The sequence below is a fragment of the Agelaius phoeniceus genome, chromosome 5 (genome assembly GCF_051311805.1).
Source record: "Agelaius phoeniceus isolate bAgePho1 chromosome 5, bAgePho1.hap1, whole genome shotgun sequence".
NCBI lineage: Eukaryota > Metazoa > Chordata > Aves > Passeriformes > Icteridae > Agelaius > Agelaius phoeniceus.
The window spans coordinates 31,052,818-31,078,357 of NC_135269.1; positions in this window are offsets into that span (position 1 = coordinate 31,052,818).

Below are 25,540 nucleotides of genomic sequence, written 5' to 3' on the forward strand. Positions count from 1 at the left end.
AAAAATCATTTTATAAGACATTCAAAATCAGCATCACATTTAATCCAAGATTCTTTCTAGATTTTTAAAAGCTGAAATAATATAGAATAAGGCGAAAGACTATGGATCTCTGTACAACATGTAAAAATGTCAAAGCTGGTATTTTGGTTTTGAAATAACAGCATAATATCTTAGCATAAAGCTGGTGAGTCATCCACATGCTAAACATTTGGAAAGTCCAGATGCTCTTGGCAAATTTGTTTTTAATAACAGGAAAGATTTTGTTTTCGTTAATTTTTTTAAAAGTAGAAGTAAGAATGATTTCTTTTCCTCCAGGTTCTGAACCTGGTTCATGGAGTTGGTAATTTTTTTCCTAAGGTATCCTAAGCACCTTCTACCAACACTTGAACAGAAACTGAAGTCATGCTGAAGTCTGCCTACGAAATGGATTTTTTCGCATTCACTTTGACAAGAATAGCATCAGCATCCAGATTGAACTAGAAAAAAATAATTATTTTGCTGTTCTTTAGACAGTATTCCCACTTTATAATGGGGAGTCCTGAAGACAAAATTATTCCTGGGGAATGGATTTTTTGGTGCTACCTGCAACACTCTTGCTTCAGCAATCACTTTGATGACTTACCACACATCTTTCACATTGCCAAAATTGTAACTGGAATATTGCAGGAGTCACAGGCTTTGGAATATACTTGCCCAATTCTTGATTAGGCAATTTATCCCATTAATAACAGAGATGTACAGATAATGGATGGTGAGAAATAAGATAAACTTGTTAACCTCAGTACCTACACTGTACTTCTGTTACATTCATCATTAATTATTTCTGCCTTCATTAATTAATTACTTGAGACAGAAACATAACATCCAGTATTTCTGGTGCTTAGGCTTCATGCAGGAAGGTAGGCACAGCCTCTCAGGGCTCTGCTCAAGGCCTTCCAGGACCACCCCAAGGCTGCCATGAGTGACTCCCCTTCTGCTGCATGGCATGACACTATATCAGGTTGCATGGCTGGTGTGTGCCTGGCATCACCAGAAAGACAAATAGATTTGGAACTTAAACATTTTCCTATTGCATTTATCATGGAAAGCTTGTTGTCTCTATGGTAAACTATTTCTTAGATTACAAGAGAGTAGAGAATTATCAAGGAAGGAGGTACCTTCTCAGTGGCATGTGCACAGGACACAAGTTGTCTAGATTAAGGAGATATACTGAGTTGTAAATCAGGCATGTTTTTCACTCACTGATAACCAAGCCTTTATTAACATTAACTTTTAAAATGGATGCCTTGCAACCATAGGTCCAAGAAGTGCTTCAAATGATATGTCAGGATATACAGCCATTTCATGCTGTTGGAGAATTAACATGAAGAGTTTCTCCAATCCATTTTGGGGGAAAAAAAAGACAAAGCACAAGTCTTTCAAATAACCTCTAGATTTTCTCAGATCCTAACAACTATTTTGATTAATACTCCAGGACTTAACTCAACCACCTATTTATTAAGAAGTCAAGCCAGTATTTTCTACTAATGGTAGCTGAGTTAACTACTTTCAGAAGTTCATCATCATTCTCCTTTTGCATTACCAAATTAGAAGAGAGTGTCATTTTTATACAGTGTCATTAGACTCAGCATCTTCAAATGCCAAAGATGAAAATGAAACCTTATCTACCAGAATACACTGTAAATTATATCAGTATCTCTCCCATACCCTTAGGACACAAATAGAGGGAATTGTTTTCCCTGTTAAGTATGAAACACAGTAAAGGTTAAATTGGTTAGTGGCTTGAGGTGACACATTTTTCAGATGTTCTGGATGAGATCGTCCCTGAAATTCTATTCTAGAGGTCAAAGTCCCTTTTTTCCTTATGGTAAATAGGTAGTGACTAACTGAAGAGCAAGGATAACACTCAAGTTTATTAGGTGTTCCACAACTACTTGGAAAATGTTTACATCTTTACTTTAAGTGAGTTTGATGGTGGCTGAAGCCGGTGATCAAGCAGAGGATCTGGTTATGCAGAGTGCACTGTGGGACAGCACTGACTGGAACATAAGTGATCGCTTGTGATTCTAGCAGAGGAACTGCAGTCATCATTTAGTCAATGATGTTTATTATTAACTGTGAAGAATGAGCTTTAGGCAGCAGAGTGGGAAATCACTCTGGGTGCAGTGGAAGTAAATGAAGATTTTTGTCCACTCAAGATAGGTTCTTAGCTGTTTCAGTTAGATATTAATTTTTATCCTGAATAGAATAAATTATATTAAATTAATCTGGCTTCCTATAAATATAGCTGCTGTGCAGTTCTGTTCTTTTCCTTCACCAACCATTTATTGCTCACAAACCTACCGGCAAAATAGAATTGATATAGTATAACAATTATGAAACAGTAAAATGGGAAAAAAATTCCTTAATTATACTGTTAAGATAAGAAAACACAAGGTGATCTCTGCTTTGGTGACACTGTCAGCAATTTACTACAGCATAAATAAGTTTTGGGAAGGTACCTTTGTTTTTTGCATCTTTCTTAAGCCATATACTATTTGCATCTAGTCCACTTAAGTGCAATCCATGAGTGGGGGACCTCCAGATCACTCCAGAAGGTAAAAGCAAACCAACAAAGATGATGCACATTTTCCTTGAGCCTCTGTCCTTAGGAAGCATGAAAGTCAACTTGTGCCTGTGCCTCATTCAGAATCATTTTTCTTTTATGCTCCATTGTACTCTGAACAATTTCAGTTATAATGTGATACATTTTCTCAAAGTCAAGGGGACATAAAACAGTACGTGTGTTTCTTAACAGATAAATCCTGTCCACTATAATGTCATATTAACATTTTGGTTATCTACCCAAAGTTCAGGGACCTGTTTAAACTTAAATGATCTACATAACAAGATATTAATCGGTGAAGAAGAGATACCACGATCTAATATCATTCCAATGATTTTATGTTATTGCAGCTTTATTGCAAGAAATATTTTAACTGCAGAGGTTATGCTCTCAGCTAAAATTTTGTATAAAAGTTTTCCTGTTTATGTTTCAAACATTATCAATAAATAAATATTATAAACAATATAATTCATTTTGCAACAAAAGTGATTGATAGCATTATAGCTTCACAATTACTAAGCTGCCATGGTGGTAGGTATTCTACAGCTATAAAAAACCCACAGAAATGTAAAAAATTATAAGATTCAGCCTCAGTATTTCTCAATTATTCATCAAAAAACCAAAGCTACTTCCACTTCAGGTTTATGTAAAGAAATACTGCCCTAATGGAGTCACAGAGTTTGCTGTGGAGCACTTAAGTATACCTTAAATCAGATGGCTTCTCTAAGTTGCACCCAAAATCATATGAGTTCTCACGCTGGCATGTGATTCTCTCACAAAAGAACAAAGATGGATATTTATACAAAACTTGGGAATTACTTAAGGTCTACAGTCTCAGGACTTAACAAATCTCAGTCATTATACCAAGCACATGATCTGAATAAAAATATATCAGATGTTTCCTCAGCACGTGGTTGACAGGCACCATATGGGAAGTGGGCTTGCCCATGTTCCCATTAGTTTCCATGGGCGTTTTGTCCCTTGGTTTCAGCTGCAGCAGGGGGAGAGCCTGGTCCAACAAGCGTGAGGAGCACAGCAGAGCCTGTGTCCTTGGGACACTTGTTGATGCTGCCTGGAGTTATGTCTGAAGCTGCAGCTGAGGTTTCTCAGCCCCTGTGGCTGCTGAGGAAGGGCACAGAGAAGTGGTGGTGGTAAGCCATGGCTGCCTCAGGCAGACACGCCTCACTTCACACACCACACAAGATTTCAGCGTGATCGGCACTGTTCCATTTATGCACCACAAAGCCAAGGTCTCCATCCCACTCCAACACCCTGTGCCACTGCTGCTCAGTCTGGTCTGTGGCTGCTGACCAGCTGCAGGCATCACGGAGCAGAAGCAGACATGCTGACCTGTTCAGTAGATGCACACCTATGAAATTCAGCAAGGTCAAGTGCAAGCTCTGCATGTGAGTTGGAGCAATCCCAAACATAAATACAGGCTGGGCAGAGAATGGATTGAGAGCAGCCCTGAAGAGAAGGACTTGTGGATGTTGGTGCATTGATGAGAAGCTCAGCATGAGCTGTCAATGTGCACTGGCAGCCCAGAAAGCCAACCATGTCCTGGCCTGGCAGTAAAAGAAGTGTGACCAGGAGGTTGAGGGAGGTGTTTTTCCCCTTCTACTTTGCTCCCATGAGTACCTGCTTGGAGTACTGCATCCAGCTCTGGTGGCAGAAAGTTGACATCTTTCCAACATAAAAAAGATGTCAACCTGTTGGAGCAAGTCCAGAGGAGGGCCATGAAGATAATCAGAGGGCTGAAGAACCTCTTCTATGAAAACAGGTTGAGAAAGTTGGGGTTCCAACTCCTGGAACAGGGTTTATTTGGTCTGGAAAGGAAAAGGCTTCAAGATAACCTCATAGCATCATTACAGCACCTGAAGGGGACCTACTAGGAGGCCAGAGAAGGAGATTTGACAAGAGCATGTAGCAACAAGACAAAGGGAAATGGATTTACACTGAAAGGGGGCAGGTTTAGATTAGATATTTGGAAGAAATTCTCAACTCTGAGGGTGGTAAGGCACTGGAACGTGTAGCACAGAGAAATTTTGGATGCCCCATCCCTGGAAGCCAAGTTGAGTGGGGCTTTGAGCAATCTGGGCTCGTGGACAGCATTCCTGCCCATGGCAGAGCGGTTGGAACTAGGTGATCCTTAAGGTCCCTTCCAACCCAAACCATCCCATGATTCTATGCCTGGACACCTGCCTAGAGTGTCTGGCAGGCAGCTGTGTAGATGCCACTTTACCTGTGGCTGCCCATTTATTATAGCTGAGGTTTTCCATACCACTGAGGCAGAACCAATTTTTTTTTTCAGGATGTACCAGTCTGCCAAGAACCATGGATGCAAACTCTTGAAATGTGCCTTGAAATGCCAGCTTTCACTCCATCCGTCAAAACTGTATATATAAACAAATTCATGTTTGTTCAAGATGTATAGCTGCAGTAAGCAGAACTTGCTCAATTTGCCAGGAAACAGCTCAAAGCAATGAGAGCAAATGTGACAAAATATGTTTGGCATGAAGAGCAATGTCAAAGACTAGAGACCCTGTAGCATACCTACTCCTTTTTTCTCAAAGTGATTGTAAACCACTTTGCCTTGTTTTATAAATTCATTCAAGTACGAGAAATGTTTTTTCTTTCCAGAGACAATGCTGTTGAACATATAGCTATTTAGCATGTTTTTGCCTTCAGTATGATTTCTGAGAAATGTTGCTTTAAATATGAAGCCTATACCAAAAAGACAGCCATTCGTATAGGCAGCTTCTTCTCCTCTCTATCTTTTAAAGAATTGCCTGTTGAAAATACATTGGGCCTCTATTTGCTTGCACCTTGAGTACTTAATCATAAAAGAAGCTCAGGTTTTATTGGACAGCTTCATGGAGGAAATATGTTGGCACAACAGAGGCAGAAGGCAATACCAGGAGAGGGACAGCTTTCATAGAATTTTAAGAGAACTGAAACAGATGCAGTGAATATCAGACATTTCCACTGGCAGGTTCATTTCCAGCTTTTTCAGCTCAGGTTATTAAAAGCCCTTCTGAAGCTGAATTTTCTCAGTTTCTCATCTGCCCTTCTACTCTCCTTTCTTGGTGTCATACAATTGTGATGTCTGGTGAGGGGATGTTTGGCCTATAGGCTGTTCTGACACATCTGACTGGAAAGAGTCAAGGCACATGAGCCAGGCAGCAGCCACATTACTCTTCAACCTCATCTGAGTTTTACTAGAGATAAAGAAGAAAACTAGAAGGCAGAGCAAACAGAACTTCTGTCCATCTACAGTTGTCTGCATGTCATGTCGCTTCAAGCCTGAAGCAAGAGAAAAGAAGCTTATATGAACCTTTCTGGGTTTGGGTCCTTTCTTAAGGATGCTGAAGTAGGTACCACCATGGTCCACAGGAGCTGATCTCTTCAGCAAGGGAGATTCCTCAGGAGATTGACAGCAGTGATTCATGCCAGCACATTTTTCATTCACAACATGAGCTATCTTCACAATACACACATGTGCATCTCATGCTTCACTGGCTTAAATAATTTTTATCTTTTTTACCATTTGGCAGTAATATACAATGTCTACCCTCTGAAGTCCCTGTAGGGCTGGAAGAAAATCTAGCCGAATGGCAAACTCCGTGGGCAGCAAACAAGCATTTACAGTGCAAAGGAGGTTTCTAGAAGGCTGCCAGCAAAATAACACTGAAGCTTCTTCCTCTGCATGTGCTTAGATTTGCTTCCCACAAGGCAGTACAAGCAGTGGTGGAGTGGGCTGGATTAAGAATGAGCAACAGTGAGTCACTAATCATTGTCAATTCACTGATAATCACCAGAGCACCACTCCACAATGACAACCTGGTATTGCCATTGATGTCTTGCTGTTGTTGAGGGGATCCTTCACAGGATTGCATGCAGCTTTACTGCAAAAATCAGGTAGCTGCAAAGTAAGATTAAAAAAAAAAAAAAGGTACTTTTCCTAGCCAAATACAATTCAATTATAATGAGTTCACTTTGTGTGCCATTGCTAAAGGAAAGAACAGTCTGCAATGTGACACATGCTGTATCTATCCTATTTCACAGCCTAAGATTTCTGGTTAATCTTCCCTTCTGATTTTTTTTTGCTGTTGTTTACTCTGGTTTTGCAGTAAGTGCATGATGAATATACCCCCAATTAAGTGCTCTTTAACTGCCCCACAAAAATTAGCCACTCTTTTAAAAACATTTTCCTGGGATCCTAGCTTTTATCCATTCTGAATTTAACATAAACTCCAGTCTCTCTGATGTCATCTACTAAACAGTGTCAGACTGGGGCAATGCTTTAGTGAGAAACTTCCAAGAAAAATCTAAGTGCTGCAGTGACTCATTCTCTTCCCTCTGACTCAGTACTAGATTGCTCTCCTAAGATGCTCTCCTGGAGGTGTTATCTTTCAGATGAGATAAAAAACTCTGTTCTGACCACATACAGGAATTTTTTTAACAGGGGGAGGAGATGGATGCTGCGTTTTGCTGTATATCCCCCATACCCCAACGGAAATTAACTCAGAAAGTATCTGGAGTGGATAGGACACTCTCACCCCAGATGTTTGTTTCCACTCCCCCGTTGGAGGGTTAGGGGACAGAGAGATAGCTCACATACTGCTTAATCTCCTTCAGCCAGAGGCAATTTTAAAAAACAAGAGTAGGTGATTGTTAGCTATTCCAGCTTCCTTCGGGTGAGTCAGATAGGGAGAGAATTCGCAAGTCCTCCCACAAAGGGAGACCGGGGCAGGATGACCCCCAGTGCTACTGAGCACCGATAATGGTGCAGAACAGTGATGTGAGAGATATGGGGATGAATGTCCCTCTGAAGCCTCCTAGGTGTACCCCAGAGGAGAGTTTCTATTTCTATTGGCTTTGATTTCTTTGTGATAGTACCTCACAACACTCACAAAATTTCTTTCCACAGGCAATCTGTGAGTGAGGAGTTGCCTGATCAGCTAAATCACAGTAACTAAATAGATTTTATTTTTGCCCTCCCAACCCATATACCTTTCGTCCTTACCAATTCTAATTTGCATTTCACCCAAGCCTTCACAAAGTATCTTTGCTACAAGCTTAAGGCTTCCAGACCAGATCTAATGGGCCAGATCACAAAACATCAATGAGCTGTTGTTCAATGAAGCTTTCCATTCCATGGTTCCAGATATTTTCCTTAAAAAAAAAAAAACAAAAAACTTTTCTCCTCCACCATCCCAGAGAAACCGAATAAACTCCACCCCTCAGAGTTATGGAAAAAAAACTCATAGTCCTTTTAGAAGTCAGCTGATAAACTGATACCTTTAATTGCTGCTAATAGGCTGAAAAAAAACCACTCTGAAAATGGAATGAGCTATTTGAGCCGTGACAATAGGTGATGATGATGACAATGTCTTGACTTTTCAGTCTGTTTGCTAATCACTGTACATCCGTGTGGGGAAAAAAAAAAAAAAAAACAAAAACCAAAATCTCACGGGTGTCTACAGGTTCTAGGCCTTCCCAGAATTTTTCTGCTTGGGCAAGCATTACTATTTTCCTATACTGCCCTAAAATTTTGCCCAGGGCAGCAATGCAAGAGATGAGCCTGGTTCATGGGTGCTGCAGCACTCTAGAAAATGGAACAATACTGATGAATCCCCTTCCCCATCAGTGCTTCGGGGATCAATCTCTGCCCTTCTGAAAAGCAGCCAGAGTATCTATTCACCCTACTGCGTGTGACTCCTCAAACAGGCAGAAAAGAAAGAACAAGCAGAGTTTGGCAGGGTAACCCTGCCATTTGCACCTCTCCCAGCTCAAGCTTAGTAACTACGAATGCTGCAGTTCTGCAATGAGTAATGAAGACTGTGCTGTACTCGATGATTCATTTCTTAAGTCTGCCTGCAGCTTTGAAGTCTTTCATTAACTGTGTGATATGCATTCAACAGATTAGCTAAATGATCTAAGTATTATATAATTAATCAGCAGAGTGTAGGATACCCCATCTGACATTTAGTTGGGAGCATTGATGTGCTTGTATTTTATGGCCTTGTACAGGCAACTCAAAGCAAATATTCGCTAAGTGAATGAAATACCTTGCCTAATTAAAACAGCCCTGGTAGGACTCCTAACGTATCACATTGCATCAGTCTGATGTCAAGCACAAGGCTAATGTGATGTAATGGTATGCCACAGAACACCTTAGGTACAAAATAATTAATTGTATCCAAGGCAAATAATAGGAAGACTTTCAGATAAATACAGCTACACTGTGTGGGTAGGCAGAGCCCTTTTCCAGTTCTGCATTAAAGCAAGCTACTAGCAGCTTCACTGGTCTCCAAGGAGCCTGGGGGAAAAGTGTTTCTCTCATCTGCCTCCAGTTTTTCTAAGTACAATTTTATGAATAATGGCCTTTTAGGTTTCATGAAAAAGATTGGTTCAGACTGGCTCAGAACACAAATATGTTTATGTCCTTGTTTGTGGAATCTCTTTTCTTTGAATAAAAAAATGTCTTTAAAATAAAAAAAATTGCAAAATGTAAAGACTACGGACTAGAAAAGTAGACATAATTCTTTAACTATTTAAACAAGTATTTTGGGCTTTTCTGTCAACTCTGAGACTCTTCTGTGAATTTGACCTATAATTTAATTCCCACAAACATTCCCAGAGTGGTTTTTTGGTCATAGACATACAAAATAGTAATAATTTCTCTCCTGCATTGGTTTTGTGACGCTTAACATGACCTCTAAAAAATTAGAGAGTCCTTAATATTCACTATTATATTAGATTCAGGCATCTTTGTGAGAGTGAAAGAGAGATTGAGGAAGAGAGAACCATGAAGGATTTACTCTTCATAAGGAGCAAGTGGCAGTCAGGAATTAACTGTTCCCATAACCCTCAAGCCACATCCCTCCTCCTGAGATTAGTTATTGAAATGACAAGAAGGTCTTTAAATAGAATTAAGTTTCTAAGGGAAGCAAATTCCTTCACAATATTTTGTTGCCTTCATTCCTAAGGGAGGCAGATGCCTGCTTGTGCTATCTTCTACTAATTGCTGCTTATCACAGTCTTTCAAGGAAGTGGCAAATAAAACCTGCAGCTGGACAGATGAGCGAGGAAAGAGGACTTATCCTTGAGAACAGCTGGTCTGGAAGCAGGTGTTCCTCTTCTTGTCTCAGGTCACAGCTAGTCTCATGTCAGGGACACCAGGAGCAGCGATCAGCAGAGGTGTCAGAAAGGCCAGGGGCTCAGAGCTGGATTCCCTGTGCCAGAGGGCTGGAGACCAGGCTGCCTGCTGCAGCTGAGGGAGGTGTCAGAGCATGGGGTGAGAGCTGCAAGGACTAAGCCAAGTCCTCTGAATTTTCCAGCTTTGCCCTGTTCCTTCTTGTGCTGCAGACCCTGCTCTGACTGTCCTTCCCACTGCACAGAAATTTTCATTTTGCCTCAAACTCAGAAGCTGTAACTCAGCTCTGGTCCAAGCCTGGCATGCACAGAAGGAGCAATTCATACATTGTGAGGTCTTTCAGACTGTGCATTTTCTTCAATCCTTACAGATCTGACACTAAAGAAAAGGACTGAGTTGACAAAATACAAATATCTATAATGCAAACCTCCCCATCTGAGCTTGTAGGCTAAACAGCCTTTAGAGCTAAGAGGGAGAAACAGGCACTCAGAGGGTGCAATCTCTCTCATCTGAAAGGAAATGGCTAAGATAGGGCACTTCTTTCCATTGACTATAAAAGGACTAGCATAATTTGGTCAAAGGAGATATCTACAGTGTGAGTGTTTACAGTTAGGTGAGATGTCTCATATCTCCATCTAATAAAGAAAGATAGCAGAATATCATTGATTTGAGTGGCAAAAATCATCCATACTTCCATTCCCTTTCCATGTGAATGAGTACCCTAGCATTTCAAATTTATGTGTTTCTTTAATGGTACTGCCCAGGTAAAAGCTTTCCACTAAATATTTTCAGTCAGGAGAACAGTAGCAACCACTGGCATGAACACAAAGCAACCAAAATCATCTCACAACCCACATAAAACCCTAACAAAAGACTGTTATTTTGGTATGAAAGTAGTGTCCCATGTAAAGACAGAAAAGTAGATGCTAACAAGAATGAAAAGAAAAAAACAAAACAAAGCAAAAAACACAGAAAAATTAACTACCTTGCCACCATAAAGTTATATTGCAAATTTGCAGTATTCTTTTTTTTAACTATTCCTTCATGTGGTATATTATCTTAAGCATTAATCAAATTGCTTGATACGCTTCTTTTATCATTTCTGTCTTCAGTTCTGCAAGGGCACAATTTGCCACATTAGAATAGTACTTTTTTGCTTAGTTTCATGATAATATTTAACTGTTGTTAAAAAGGTACATTTTGCATGGAAAAGAAGTGGGTGAAAATGAAATAGCAGGATTGCACTGAAAGCATTGTTCATAATGAGTATTCTGGTCTCTCTTTGCTTTGTTTGTGTTGGTAGGACCTAGGAAAGACAATCTGTCATTAAGAACAGGCACACTTTTACAATACTGCTCTTAATTGAAACGCCTTCTTGTTGTGGCAATGCCCGAGGACAAACCAAGATTTAGCCCCCCGTTATTTGTACAGCACTTAGCTGCAAACAGTGCTCAGAGTATACAGTCCAAGAAGACAATACAAAGGAAAGGAAAAGCATGAGGTATGTGAGCAGAGCTAGCAGCAATAGCAACATCAGGTCAGGTGGTTTTCTGGGTTTTTTTGTTTGCTCGATTGGGTTTCTTGTTGGGGGGGGAGGGGGTTGGTTTGGGTTTTTTTGGTGGGGTTTGTGGATTTTTTGTTTCTTTGTCTTTTTTGTTTTGTTTTGTTTGTGGTTTTGGTTTTTGGGCTTTTTTTCTTCTGTAATGATTTTTCTGCTATTTTTTCTGTTGTAGTGATAAACAAAGTGAAAATTTGTTCAAGAACTAAAGAGACCGAGGAAATGTGGCAGGTCAAGAAGGCAAAAGTAAGGACTGCAAGGATAATAATGGGGGAAGTTTGGATCATAACATCATTCAGCACAGGGCACAGCAGGACAAGGTCTCAGCAAGCCTTCAGCTTCCTTCTTCAATTGCTCCCAGTGCACATTGCTGGCATCTAGAGTACTCTGCCTTCACATTTCCATCAGAGGCTTTACTGGCAGGGGGACCCAAATGCCGTCGGTGGTGAAGGAAGAGATGGACTTGAACTGTGCATCCTTTCCACATCGAATGGAGTGTCTGCTGCTTTAATTGTTTCTGAGCAACTCCAGCAGGTTAAACATGCCTATTTAACCAGGTGCCCGTTGGCAGGTTCGAGTACTTGAGCAAGCATAAATTAGCATAGCCTTACTGACATTAACAAGATGGGACTGATTTACAGTCACCAAGGAGCCTCAGCTTTGTATCCAAGTAGCCAGTAACATTCCTGAACCTTTCCATAGGAAAAGAAGGCTTGTCTGCAGGAACTCCTTCAGACAGCATTTGTTAGGAAAGAATTGTTTTGAATGTTAAAAAGTCTAATTTGTTGTTCAGAGCTGCAGGGAAGAGTGATTAAGCAAGGAGATGTACAGCAATTTTTATCCTCGTTGTTCTGTTGGCTCACTTTGTATGAAATATGTAGGTGAGGGGTTACAATATCTTCATTGTCATGTGGGTTTGAATTAAAGATATTTCAAATTTTATCTGAATGTATGGTGCTTTTTTCATGATTTCTGTGAACACTCTAAAAACAATAGCAATTTCTGTCCTCCACTCACCCTCTCACCCTCCATTTAACACAAAGAAGAGCTGCAGCATGTCTCTGCCTGTGTGTGTATTCCAACAGATGAAGTGTAATAACAGGTCAGTTGCACAGCAGATCTGCTATTGCCAGGATAAATGCAATGATTTCAGACCCACTGGATGGAGAGGCTCAAGGAGCAGGCAGCCATCTATTGGTACCACACAGGGGGACTTGTACAAGCACCCCTGTGCTCACCTGCAGCAGCTGCTCAATCTGGACTAGGAAGCAATGTCTCTGGAAGGAGACAAATGCTATCAGACAAGGATTCCCTTCCTGCGTTTTGCACAGGTATGTGGGTGTTTAATTCTGAATTATCATAAAAACAAAGGAAGAATAAGGCTTCCTAGAATTATGGACAAGGATATTAGCTTATTGTTTCCTCTAACACTAGTGGACAACGTGCAAACAGTGGTCTTTGTTCTTTCATAGCAGCAAAATCAAATATTCAGAGAAGTCCCATATAGATATTACATTTCATAAACAATCATGGCAACTTATTAAAAAAAGACACCTAATCCATTACTGTTGGTACTCCTTACCAAATAAAAAGCAACATGTGGAGACATTAAAGATTAAAACCTCAAACACTGAAGGAGTTAGAAGGCAGAATGGAGATCCCTGAGAGTGGATTGCAAAGAAAGAGGCTGGGTGAGCATGAACCATGTGTTCTACTCATGCTCAGGAGTTTGTGTGGGTGTGTATGCCACTTAGTAGTTTGCAAGTCACAGAGATAAGCTAAAGCCAGGACATTTTAGGATCTATTGCTATTATTGTGTCATTGTTATTTATTTGAAAGTCACAGCAGGTTCCTATCTCTTTGTAAATTAGTAGTTAGCATCTGAAAAGCTCTTCAACTCTGAGTCTGAGGTCTGTATGATTCTGAAGAGACAGGAATGGGATGGACACTGACAGACTCTGATTCCTCTTTATTCATTCCTGGGAGATAATGGGTTCCTGCAGTTATGGATAGGAGGGGTGAGCATTAAATTTAGGGCAGCCAGGGTGTGTGTCAAAGTCCACCTTGTGTCTCTGTACTGCCAGTTATCAGTCTAGCCCATAATCATTTGGCTCTTTTATCACAGCAGACACGAGTTCCTCTCACTTTGGAGTCCATTCAAGTTATCTAAGGCTGCTTGGTGCTAGGGATGCACATGTGCTTCTTGGTCTCACACTGCTCCAATTCTATCTCGGGTACTTGGAGGCACATTTCATATGTGAGCACAGAACGGATCAGAGCAGCCCTGCAACTGCAGCACAGAGTTCTGTGCTTCACACATACCTCAAGCACATCGCTGCTCACAGGGCTTGGCAGGCAGCTGCTCCTTCCACGGCAGCCCCCCGTCACGCAGCTGCCTTCGCTCCTGACATCTGCCATCCACAACTTTCTTACCTCACTTGGGTGAGCTTGGCCAGTCGCTGCAGAGCCTTAGCCAAGACTGCTGCTTGAGAAAAGGCATTCATGTTAAGAGGATATTCATGCAGGAAGAAGTGGAATTCTGTTACCAGACCTTCACCATTAAACAAGTTCTATGCAAACATGGCATTTCATGACGTGTAACAAAATAGATGCATAAGTATTTTGTTTTGCCATCAGTAGCCTAAAGTAGTGTTGGAAAGCTCATTCAGTTCACTGGATAGTTTTGCAAAGTACTCCCTTACTCATTTACTCACAAAAGAAAGGGATAGTTTCCTTTTAACTTCCATCCCTTTAACCCTTCCCACTTTTTCTGTAATGATAAACATTTTGTACATATATAAAACATATAATTTCTTGCTTCCTACATATAGAATAAATTATTCTTGTATGTTTGTACTTCCTAAGGGACATTTTTACATATTTTAAGACACTTCTGTAATTGAGACTCCTGAATCACACAGAATTTATTTCCAGAGACCTCTAAATGGACAGTCAGTACTCACTTGACTGCATCTAGAATGTCATGTGTTTGTGATTTCTTGCTTCAGCCTCTGCATTATTTGCAATTTGTACAGCCCAAACATAACTGTGTACCCATACCTTTGAAATTAAAGAGGGAACTGTATTTAAGATGGCCACTATTTATCTGATTGGGACAAACCATGGAAACTTGTTTTCTGTATATATCAACATTCTCCAGTAGACTGATAATATTATACAGCAACAACAAACTGGCAAGTAGCAGCAAAGGAGAAGATTGACAATTTATATCATCCCACAACATTTTGCTTCATCAGAGGATCCTTGACTACACAGTCCTGAGTGATATATTTTGAATAATCATTTTGTCCACCTGCTCATCACCTTTTTTTACGGTGTCCATTGAGAGGAAAATAGGTTTCAGTGACCTGGAACATTATAAGGAGAGTTCTCAGCTATCACTTTGCTAATAGAAAAGGGAAAGATTTTATCTCCCAGGCAGGAGCAGTGTGATTACAGTTCAGACAATTCCATGACATTATCAACAATGATGTCTCTGTATCTAGAAGGCCTTCCCTGTGTGAAGAGATCTACCCCAATGAGGTGTTAATCCATGATCTTCCCTACCCTACACATCCATCTTGTCTGGAAGAGTGTTAGGGCTACTTGTACTCCATGTGAGAATCCCAAAAGTAGTTTTCTACTACCTCTTTCAGTACAGAAAAATTTTAGCAACACGTGGTTAGTCCTTGGTTATTGCTACTCCAAGTGTTTGATGCCTGTGCACAAAGTCTAGTTTAGAATACAGGATAAAATTTCAGTAAGGCTAGTAAATGTCTAAAATCTACTTTACTGCCAGCTTTCAGTGTCACAGGTTGTCATTTAGTCATAGTGAGGACTAGGAAATACCTTGTTGCCAACACTGAGTTTGATTTGTTCATTCATTTTATAGCAATGCCCATCTTTTGTAATAAGCTGCATGGCATTTCAAACTGACAAAGCCAGCAAAGATCTCTCAGCTAATGAAGGAAGAGAAACATGGTTTAGAAAGGAGCTTAGCCTGGATAAAGTTTAGGGAAATTTTAACCTTCTATATCTACCATACTCCTTAATGCTTAGCTTATCTTTTGACTTAATTACAAATGGATCCATTATCTACAGATTTTAGCTCCCAGACTTACTGTCAGGGATTGCAGTTTTGGTTTGCAGACACTGAGGCAAAAGAAAGGCATATTAATAATTTTGGCTTTCAAAGTGTGTGCTTTATCAGAAATATAATACTGTCATCACATGAACCCATGAAAATAAGATTCCCAAGATTTCACTCAATTTCCCTGGATTTCTTCAGTAGGCTCTTAGTGGCCTAGAATCCAAGTCTGATTTGCATACATTGTAGTAGAATGAAGAAACATTTAATTCCAATAAAATTGTAAAAGATGTGTTTCTAAATCCAGCATCCATCTGACATCCATCCTTGACTATAAGTCTCATATATGCACCAGGTACTAAAGCATTGGTGCACCATTGGTCTTATCTTGGAAGGAAAAGTGGGTGAGTCAGTTTGTAGACCTTCACAGGCAGTTTTTGGACCATTCCTCATGAAAGAACACCAAGTAACACTATCTAATCTTCAAATGGTACAAGAAAATTCTTCCAAATGCTCAGTGTTGGTTAAATGGCTCCTTCCTTTTAGCTGTACTTAAACATTATTTGTGGAATAAGACCTCAAAAGGTAGGTGGCCATTCATTAGTCACTCTAGATCAGAACAGATGTTGAAATCCTGACATATCGAACATATTGAACATATTATTAATGTTCAATAAATGCAACATTAAATACATTCCATTCCATATTTATAGAAAGGGACAATCACACAGATGTCTTTTGCAAAATGCTTTGAGAACAACTTTGTGTAAGCATCAAGTATTATGTCTGTGCAACAGGTAACCATATGAAACAAAATAAATTATTCTTTTCATTAAACAACTACATTGAAAAACTTGACAAACCACGTGTTGATTACATGTTGATTATTTGTTGCCCAGTAGTGCTTACTCTTTGTCAAGGACTTTTCAGTTTCCCATGCCCTGACAGTGAGCAGGTGCATAAGATGGCAGGAGAGAGCATGGCCAGGACAGCTGGCCTGAACTAGCCAGAGAACATTGCACTCAGCATACAAACTGCAGGAAGCTGGCAGAAGGGGCTGACCACTGCTCAGGGACTGCCTGGGTATCAGTCAGCAGGCAGTGACACATTGTACTGAGCATTGGTATTTCCTGGGGTTTATTCCTCTCTTTTTGTTATCTCCCTTTTCATTACTATTATTACTAGTATTAATATTATTATTTTTGTTGTTATTATCATTATTATAAGTATTAGTGTTATTTATATATATATATACTATTTTATGTAATTTTTTAAGTTGTTCTCAACTCACAGATTTTACATTTTCCCAATTCTCCTCCCCATCCCACTGTGAGGTAGGGGTGTGAGCCAATAGCTGTGCAGTACTTAGTTTCCAGCTGGAGTTGAGCCATGACACCACATTTTATTAATATTATTATAAGAAATACATATTTTTGCTGCAAAAATAATTTCTTTCATGATATCTGTCATCTCAAAAAGCACAGGGCTATTTAAATCATCTAATCATCTTGTCATACTTTTCCTACTGAAGCATTAGTAGCTTGATCAAGGGTTTGAATGCAGCTGAGACCTTCAGCCTTGATTTAATCTGACTCCCTGCTGACACTGAATGGAAACACATAAATCTTATTAGGCTTAGAGTGATTTCCTTCAATCATGAATTTAATAAAGCAGGTTGGTTTCTTTTAGTGTGCCAAAAACTGTAAAGTTCCAAAAGCTAAGTACCTTTCTATTAAGTAAACAGAAAGTCAGTATGAAGGAGTATATATAAAAGTGCAGTATACAGCATCAAGACCAGAACTTGAGGCATCATTTGCAAAACTCTGAACCTACTATGAAGTTAACTTCTTGAAGGGCAATACTTGTGTATTGGCAATGATATCCTGTTATCAAATCTGGAAAGATGTTCATTTTTTATTAACTGTGCAAAATTAATTTAACATTAAAATATAATCTAACCTATACAATTGTGTGCACCATTAGAACAGGCACACAAATGTTTCATACTCATCTGTAATGTAGCAAATAGCAGGACAAATTGTGCATTCAGTGATCCCAGTTCACTCTGGTATAGTGTGGGTCAAGTTTTCCCTGATATCAATGCCTGTGTAACTTAAGAGGTCATGTAAAGGCACAAGATGCTGGCTTGACTGAATCTGAAATTTTTTATGAAAAACAGAAGCCAACTTTCTCACAAACACAGAAGTGAGGAGATAGAGAAATCATGTGTAATATCTTTTCCCCTTTAATCTCAGCAGGCAGCTGCCATTCATGTATTTGTAACAACTATACCAGCTGACAAGAGACTGATGCCTTTCTGCTGCTTGGGCTGTTACTATAAATGGTTCTGTATCTGAACTATTAACTGGAACAGTTAAAGTTAACCTAAAAATCCTTACAATTAATTATTAGAGGACTCATTTAAACCTCAGGTGAACTTCATAAGCCCCAGTGAAATCAGATGAAGTGGTATGTGTGTGTCCCAGAGGAAAGCTGTATCCTTAGCTAAGTACTGCTTTTATTTTCCAGAAGAGCAGACCTACTGACAGCCAGAAGGAACAAATTCTTCACAGTTCATGACCTCAGAAAAAATGTCTGATAGATTTACCATTAAAACTTCTGACCTATTTGAATGGATGCTTTAGCAGAAGTTTTATCAAATCTGACATAAATGCCCTGAGCAGTTTTCTTCATCATGAGTTGCTGGAGCCACTGTGGATCTAAATGGGTGAATCCTATGATGTCTAGTCAGATTAGAAGATTGCTTCCATATTCTGGCTGCATCAAAAGCAGCCAGCAGGTCTAGGAAGGTGATTATGCCCCTCTATTCTGCCCTTCTGAGACCGCACTTGGGCTGTTGCAACCAGCTCTGGGGAGCTAAGCGCAGGAAAGCAGTGGATCTGTTGGATTCACAAAAATGATCAGAGAGATGGAGCACCTCTCCCACGTCTGATAGAGCTTGGGTTGCTCAGCCTGGGGATGAGGAGATTCCAGGGAGACCTCATTGCAGCCTGTCAATACTTAAAGGGGGCACAGAAGACGAATGGGTGCGGACATTTTAGTAGGGTCTGTAGCAATAGGACAAGGGATAATGGTTTTAAACTGAAGGAGGGTTGATGCAGACTAGATATCAGGAAGAAATTCTATTTTATGAGGGAGGTGAAACACTGGAACAGGTTGCCCAGAGAGGTAGATCTATCCTAAACTTTTTTCCCATCAAATATCTCAGAAGATATGTTTACTAGAAACATATGTAAAACCAGGACTGCATAAATATGAGAACAGATATTTGTGAGTGCTGAAAGCTTGAATTCAATAGAGAGTGCATTACAGGCATTCAAAATGACCATATATATTACATTGGAACATGACTTTTAAAACCTTGCACACAGTATGTATAAAAGCATGACTCCATTGTTAAAATGGAGGTACTATGCTATTGATGACCAGTTACTGTCATCAGTTACTTGTTATTTTTAATGGCATTTTCAGTGAAAGGAAGGGGCACATATTGCAGAAGCTATCTACAAGTTGAGTAGGACCTGATGAAAAATGTTAGCTAAAAAAATCAATAGAACTCTTTACAAACCAAAATATTTTTGAAATTTTTATTTTGGAAGGGACATTATTCTTCTTTGCTTTCTATGCTTACAAAATAGAAGAATTTCATAGTAGATTAAATGAGGAAGAAAGGGTTAAAAGTCTTAAATAGCCCACAACCAAATTATATTTTATTTTATATTAGGATTTTTTGACTGATATGAAAATGAAGCAGCATGGAATTTCCTTTCATTTTGCAGAAATCCTCCCTTATCATGCAAAGTTTATTTTGCCTTGAACTAACTTAATTTTTTCAATGTTGAGGTTTCAATGACTGTATTTATTTATAACAGTAAGTCATATCACACCATTAGCATTACAAGACAACTATAACTGAGTAGTAAATTTAATATCTTTGAGAGTCTAAAGATTAAGGAACTATAAATTCTTCATTCTCTTTTCTACTGAGTGTTTGCCTTGGACTACCGAGATTTGCCTTTTGTTTTCTTTGCTGTTTTATAACATAAGTGAGAAATAAGTAGCTCAGACACTTCTTCAGAACTTTATCCATTTTAAAATATATATGTATTAGTTTTTCATGATGTGCTAAGCCCACTGCCATCAGCCAGAAATAGTTGAATGCTGTTCCAAGGTGCTCACAATCTAACAGCCAAGAACACAGAGAAAAGGATGGGAAAAAGAAATGCTGCTTTAAAAGGAAAATTAGTGGTCATACTTAAAGTGAAATATAAGTGGCATCATATAGACTTCCTCATTTTACATAAGAATGTCAGAACATCTAGTGTCAGTGAAAAGGTATCACTGAACACAGACATCAAACATCTCAGGACGTCACACAGGCAAAACTGCCCTCAGGTTGGAACAAAAGAAAATAAGAATAATCTTGCCATTCTGCTGTGGGGATTATGCAAGTTGTACTGTTAGACAGCTACAACCAGATTCAGGCCCACAGCTCCTCTGGCAGAATTTGACAGATTGAGGAGAAGAAGTAGCAGGTGAGTTAAATGGGAGCTGTGTGTGTGAGCAGATACAATGAGCAGATACAATGCCCCAGTGATTCACGCGCACTCCATATGCACGCACAGAGCATGTAAGTCCCAGGCAGATCCAACTGCAGCAGGCATGTGCATGCCATCAGTCTCCACACCATTTTATTCCCAAGGCATTTCACAAACTGTGCCCATCAGATCTGTGTGGGTAGTACATGTGGAGGAGGTTCTTTTTCTTCCTAGATATTGGTATGGCAACAGTTAGCAACAGTTAGTTATATCTTGGTTGCATTCACAAAATGATAGAAATTCTTTGGCTGGATCACAAACAGGCAAAAAATGTGACAAATTTTAAAAAGTGTTTTTATCAGATCATTTTTAATTGGATAATAACCTACTGCATTATGGCAGGGAACTAGATTTTTCCCCCAAATGGGTTTAACTGCTTGCTAGATAGTGTCACCCCTGTGACATAAAAAGACATGTCAACCATACTCTCTTAGAGCTCCTATTGATAGAGAAGGTTTACAGCATACAGATAGTTTCTTTATAAGATTCACAGAAATACACAATTAGATAACTTTTCCACTTTGAACTTTGGCACTTCTTGGAAACCATGAAAGAAAGCATCCAAGCAGAGCAAAACCTGAGTTTCAGCTTCCTCCCTTCCTCATGTAATGCTAATGAATCAAAGCAGATCCAAACATTCCAATGTTATAAGAAACTGAGCATTTTTTATGCCAGAAGTAGAATAAAAATCCTCACAGAGTCATAGCAGATATATGATTTAGGAATAAGGTCTCATAAAGAACTCTGTCCTACATTTTGATTTCTGCAGATTCAGTTTTCTGAAACATCACTGCTGAGGAAGTCTCTTGACCAGCCCAGTCTGAGACAACAATTTAAAACACATGACTGTCATCAGCCCTGATGGAACTGAAATAAAACATCCATGAACTCAGTGGAGGGTTGGGTCCAGGTATAAATTCCATCACTGAGAGACAGCTATGCTAATTATTGCCTAGCCAAGCACTGATAACCACAGTGCTGTAAAGTGCAAAACTTACACAAGGCTACCTTCCCTTGACCATCAGGGCATTTATTTACTTCCATTTATAACATTTTGGGAAAGCTGAATCTTTTTCAGTCATTACATCCTAGATCTTGGGATATATCCAAGATGCATGGGCATGTATGTGTGTATAAGACATTTAATCTTAGTCCCACGAGCTGTTCCAAAAATCCTTTCTTAAGATGTTCTATCTGCAAGGAATCATCCTGCTTTCTGATTCATTCTGTGAAACACAGATTGGCTAATCAAACTGTAGATTTTTATTCTGTTATTAAGGAAGCAGTCCCTTGTTATTTATGCCTAATAACACCCTTTTTAGATGATGCAGTAAAGTCTACCCTCAGAATGAATCAGAAAAGAATGAGGAAAATACCACATATCTTCTGCAATGAAAATTCTTGTTCTGAAACAAGCTGTTTATGGCATTATACATCTTTTTAACTGTATGACCTTCAGAAACAAACACAGATTTATTTTCTTCTCCAAAAACTTCCAGCACTCCACATCATAGAGTAAATTCGAGGCTTACTGATACTGTTTCTAGCACCACTTCTGCATTGCAAAACATATTTTTTAAATGTTATTTCCTAGAGAAAATGGTGCTGATCTGCTGCCACCAAGTCAAAATTATAAACTATGACATAATTAGTTGGATTCACAAGTTTTGCTGATTAATCTTCCCAAAATATGTGAGATGGATGTATTATTTTTAGAGAAACACTTTTCAGCATATCTAGATATTCAGAACATCAGAGACCAAAACTCAAGTGAAAAATAATCTCATCTTTCTGGGAGCCAGATAGTGAAGTCTAGATAGCACTGATCATGACAAGTAAAATCCCTGTTTAGAGAATCCTTTATTTCCTACAGAATTCTTGATCATCTCTAGCCATTATAGTAATTCAACTAGCCATCTGCAATGTTCTTCAGGTATGGTTTACTATTTTTTGTTGAGTAGATCATTGGTTATAATAAATGATAGAAGGTGGCTGTGAAGGGCTTGTAGTGAACAAAAGTTATTTCCTAGGCAAAGTGGAAATCAAGAGAGAGGTCATTCCTCAGGTATGACTTTTCAGATTGTTAGATCCTTGACTACACATGCTAACAAATACAATTTCATTAAACAAGAAAAAGAAATCAGACTAACGGGCAGCAGTCATGCAGGATGGCATTAGTTTGGTAACAAAAAGGGTTGGTGAGGTCTTTACATTCTTCTCACGTGAAAAGATTGTCCCCAGTTCTCACAGACATTAGTGACAGACCTGAGGAAGGTTTCTGAAGTGATTCAAAACCAGATATTTTCTGAAGGGCTTGTCTGTATAACCCAGACAAAAGAAAATCTAAAACAGCCTCCCATGTGTAAGGGCAGTCTGAGGAGCACAAAGTCTGAGGTACATCACATCTGATAATGACATTGTTTTCTCCTGATCTATTTCAAAAACAGCTTGGGAGATCAGTCAGGTAATTGTAACTGACATTCATATGTTTATGAAGTATTCCTCCCTTATTCCTGTGGAAAATCTTAGACTGATTGGTCTCTTGCAGAACTAGCTGGGAAACAAAATTTTGTTCCATAGAAAATTAGTTTCTACTTCAAGACAGGATGAAAAATTGGAGTATCAAAAAAAAAAACTAAACAAAAAACCAAAAAAAACCCACCAAAACAAAAAAACCCCAAAACCTAGGAAGAAAACTATAAGAAGTTTCAAAATGAAAATGTCAAAGTGAAAAGTTACCAGACCTTTGATTGGAATAAAATTTCCTGAGCAACTTGACCTGTTATTTTGTTTGTTTGTTTTAATTCAAGCAATTATTTGGAACAGAAAAGTATCTTTGTTTCAAACTGTCACTTTGAAACATGGAGGGCTTTGTTTTGATTACCCAAATTGTAATATAAAAAATATGCATTGAAATTGACATTTTCTCACAGAAAGTTCTTATTTCAGCAAAGCCACATTTTCCAAGAGGAAAATTTTTCAACCTGCTTTACTTGCTTGCCAGGAAATATGAAGCTGTCTAAAACCAGCATCTTACTAAAATTTTTCCAACATGAAAGCTGCTGCAATTTTTCAGTTGAAACTTTTAAAATGTTCTGTTGATGAAGAGAATTTGGCCATGAAACAGAACAGTGCTTATTATAGCAGCAATGCTCAGAAGTCAGCTAGCACACTTCATGGCTGTCACATGTTCAATTACAGTGGCAAATTCTAAGCATGGGTCAAATGCAAATAAACCCAAGCATTTAAATTTCTGCTTCTTTAAACTTTCCAGATGTGGGAGTTTTCCATTTGCTTCACCTCAGTCAGTCGAGTTCAGTGTGGTGGGATAATTAATTCCCTTAAGTGTTCTGCAAATATTTCAGCCTGGATATGGCTTTACCTCTTTGTGAAAGTGGGTATACTTTCTAACAAAGGTATAAGAATAAAGTGATCTAAATTCAATTAACAGATTAGAATCAATACAAAATCTTACCAAAGAGTCTGTAAAAAAGAAGAACATAAATAACATGCTTTAGAAATGTTTGCTGTTACTACAAAATGCAATGCTGCATAAGCAAGATTATTTGCAATAAGACAGTCTTATTTGCAATAATTTTCTGGGCACTAGTATGTAATCGAGCATAACCTGATGTTTCATGTACCTCAGTGTTTTGATACCCACACTGAAAAGTTTTACAGATGACAGTTTTCCATAAAGTGATGAAGATCTACTCTCAAAAAATAGATCTATTTAAGGATCTGAAAGTAGTTACCTCAAAATTACAAACAGCATAATTCTTCCAATTTTAAAGTTTTGTTTGTTCATAACACTTTAGTTCCATATTAATGACAGACCAATAATATCACAAAGAACTTAATTTTAAAAACTAGGCTAGTATTGGAAAATTTTAACTTTGAATTTAACATTCCAGTAGTTCCTCAGATACATCAAAGGCTTTTTTAGCCTCCTTTGTATCAAGGTTTATAATTCCACCATTACTCAAAAGCATGTGGATATCTTAATATGCATATACACACATTTACAAACAATTCTGCCAGTATGAATTCCATCCAGCACTTAAGACACCAGTATAGGAAAGAAATACATATTTCAAAATAAAGCTTTGACATTTCTGGATAAAAGCTCATGTGTCTTCTACATTGAAAAGCTGCCTTTGTGCCGTGTTAAGATACAATGTTAAAGAAGGGCTTCTCACAGTCATTTAACATATTTTCTGTGGTCAGAGCACAATTACATGGGCAATTCAAACATATATTCCTGAGAACACTGTGCATGTTGAAGCCTTGGAAGAGATCTTGAAACAAGAATTCTATGCAGTATGGAATATGAGGAATCCTTTTTGTCTCCAGGATACTGAGATTTCTCACTCTGAACCAATTCTTCCCACACAGCTACCTTAATTCTTTTTCTCATGAAGTCATTAGGCTAACCTTTACAACATGAATAGAGGACGAGGGATCTTTGTTTGTCAGCAATAATAAGCACAGACCCTTAATTTCAATTATGTGGAGAAAACCATAGAAACAGAAGGAATGAAGCAACATTAGTCTAGGTAATATCAAGGTTAGTTGGTACCAAAGCATTCAATTTCTGCTTACATAATATTAAAAACCTCATGAGAAAAAGGGTGGAAAAGCAGTAGCGATGGAATATGGCATACTGGGGGGATGTTGACTGCTTTCTCAACTGGTCTAGAATTACTTAAGGAATTATAATATATTCAATAGCACTATAGCTGGGACAAGTTCTACATACAGGTAAAGGAGTAAGTTGTCCACAGTAGTAGAGCCAGGGACAACAAATGGGTATTAAAAGTCAAAGAAATCCAGATCTGAAGGTGTTGCTAAGAAGGAAGTATCAGAGGATGCTTTCACTTGTGGCTGCAATCATGAAAGGATGGGAGAACCTGGGATTAGGGGCAGAAATATAAGTGGCACCATTTCCAGGCAGAAGACAAAACTGGCAAAACCGATACTTTATAATACTCCTTGCACACTCCTTGCATAAACCGATACTTTATAATACTCCTTGCATAAACCGATACTTTATAATACTCCTTAACAAAAGGTGCGCCGACTTCAAGGCTCTCCTCTGGCATCTTGCCTTTGCATGGAAGAACTGTCCAAGTTTGAATGCTTCCAGGGGATGCAATTCAGATATTTCCATATTCCTGAAGAACTTTCAGCTCTTTGTGATTGTGGTTTAGACAAGAACAGGCTCTTATATCTCCATTTTGATCTTCCTCAGTCTGGGATCACCTTGGGCAGCTAGTTCCTCTGGCTGCCCAAGACTACAGCAGATTCATGAGGACCACTCCACCAGCCCAGAATGGGATGAATCCATAAGGTGAACCTCAGATTTCCTCATAATCCAAATCTCCAATTAAGACAGCTCTTTTGGCAGAATAATGGATATGAGTGCTGTAGAAGCTGTCTATTCACGATTTCGAATTTTCTGGCTGTAAGGAGAAGGGAGTAGGAGTCTGTAATAACAGGGATTAGATTGCAC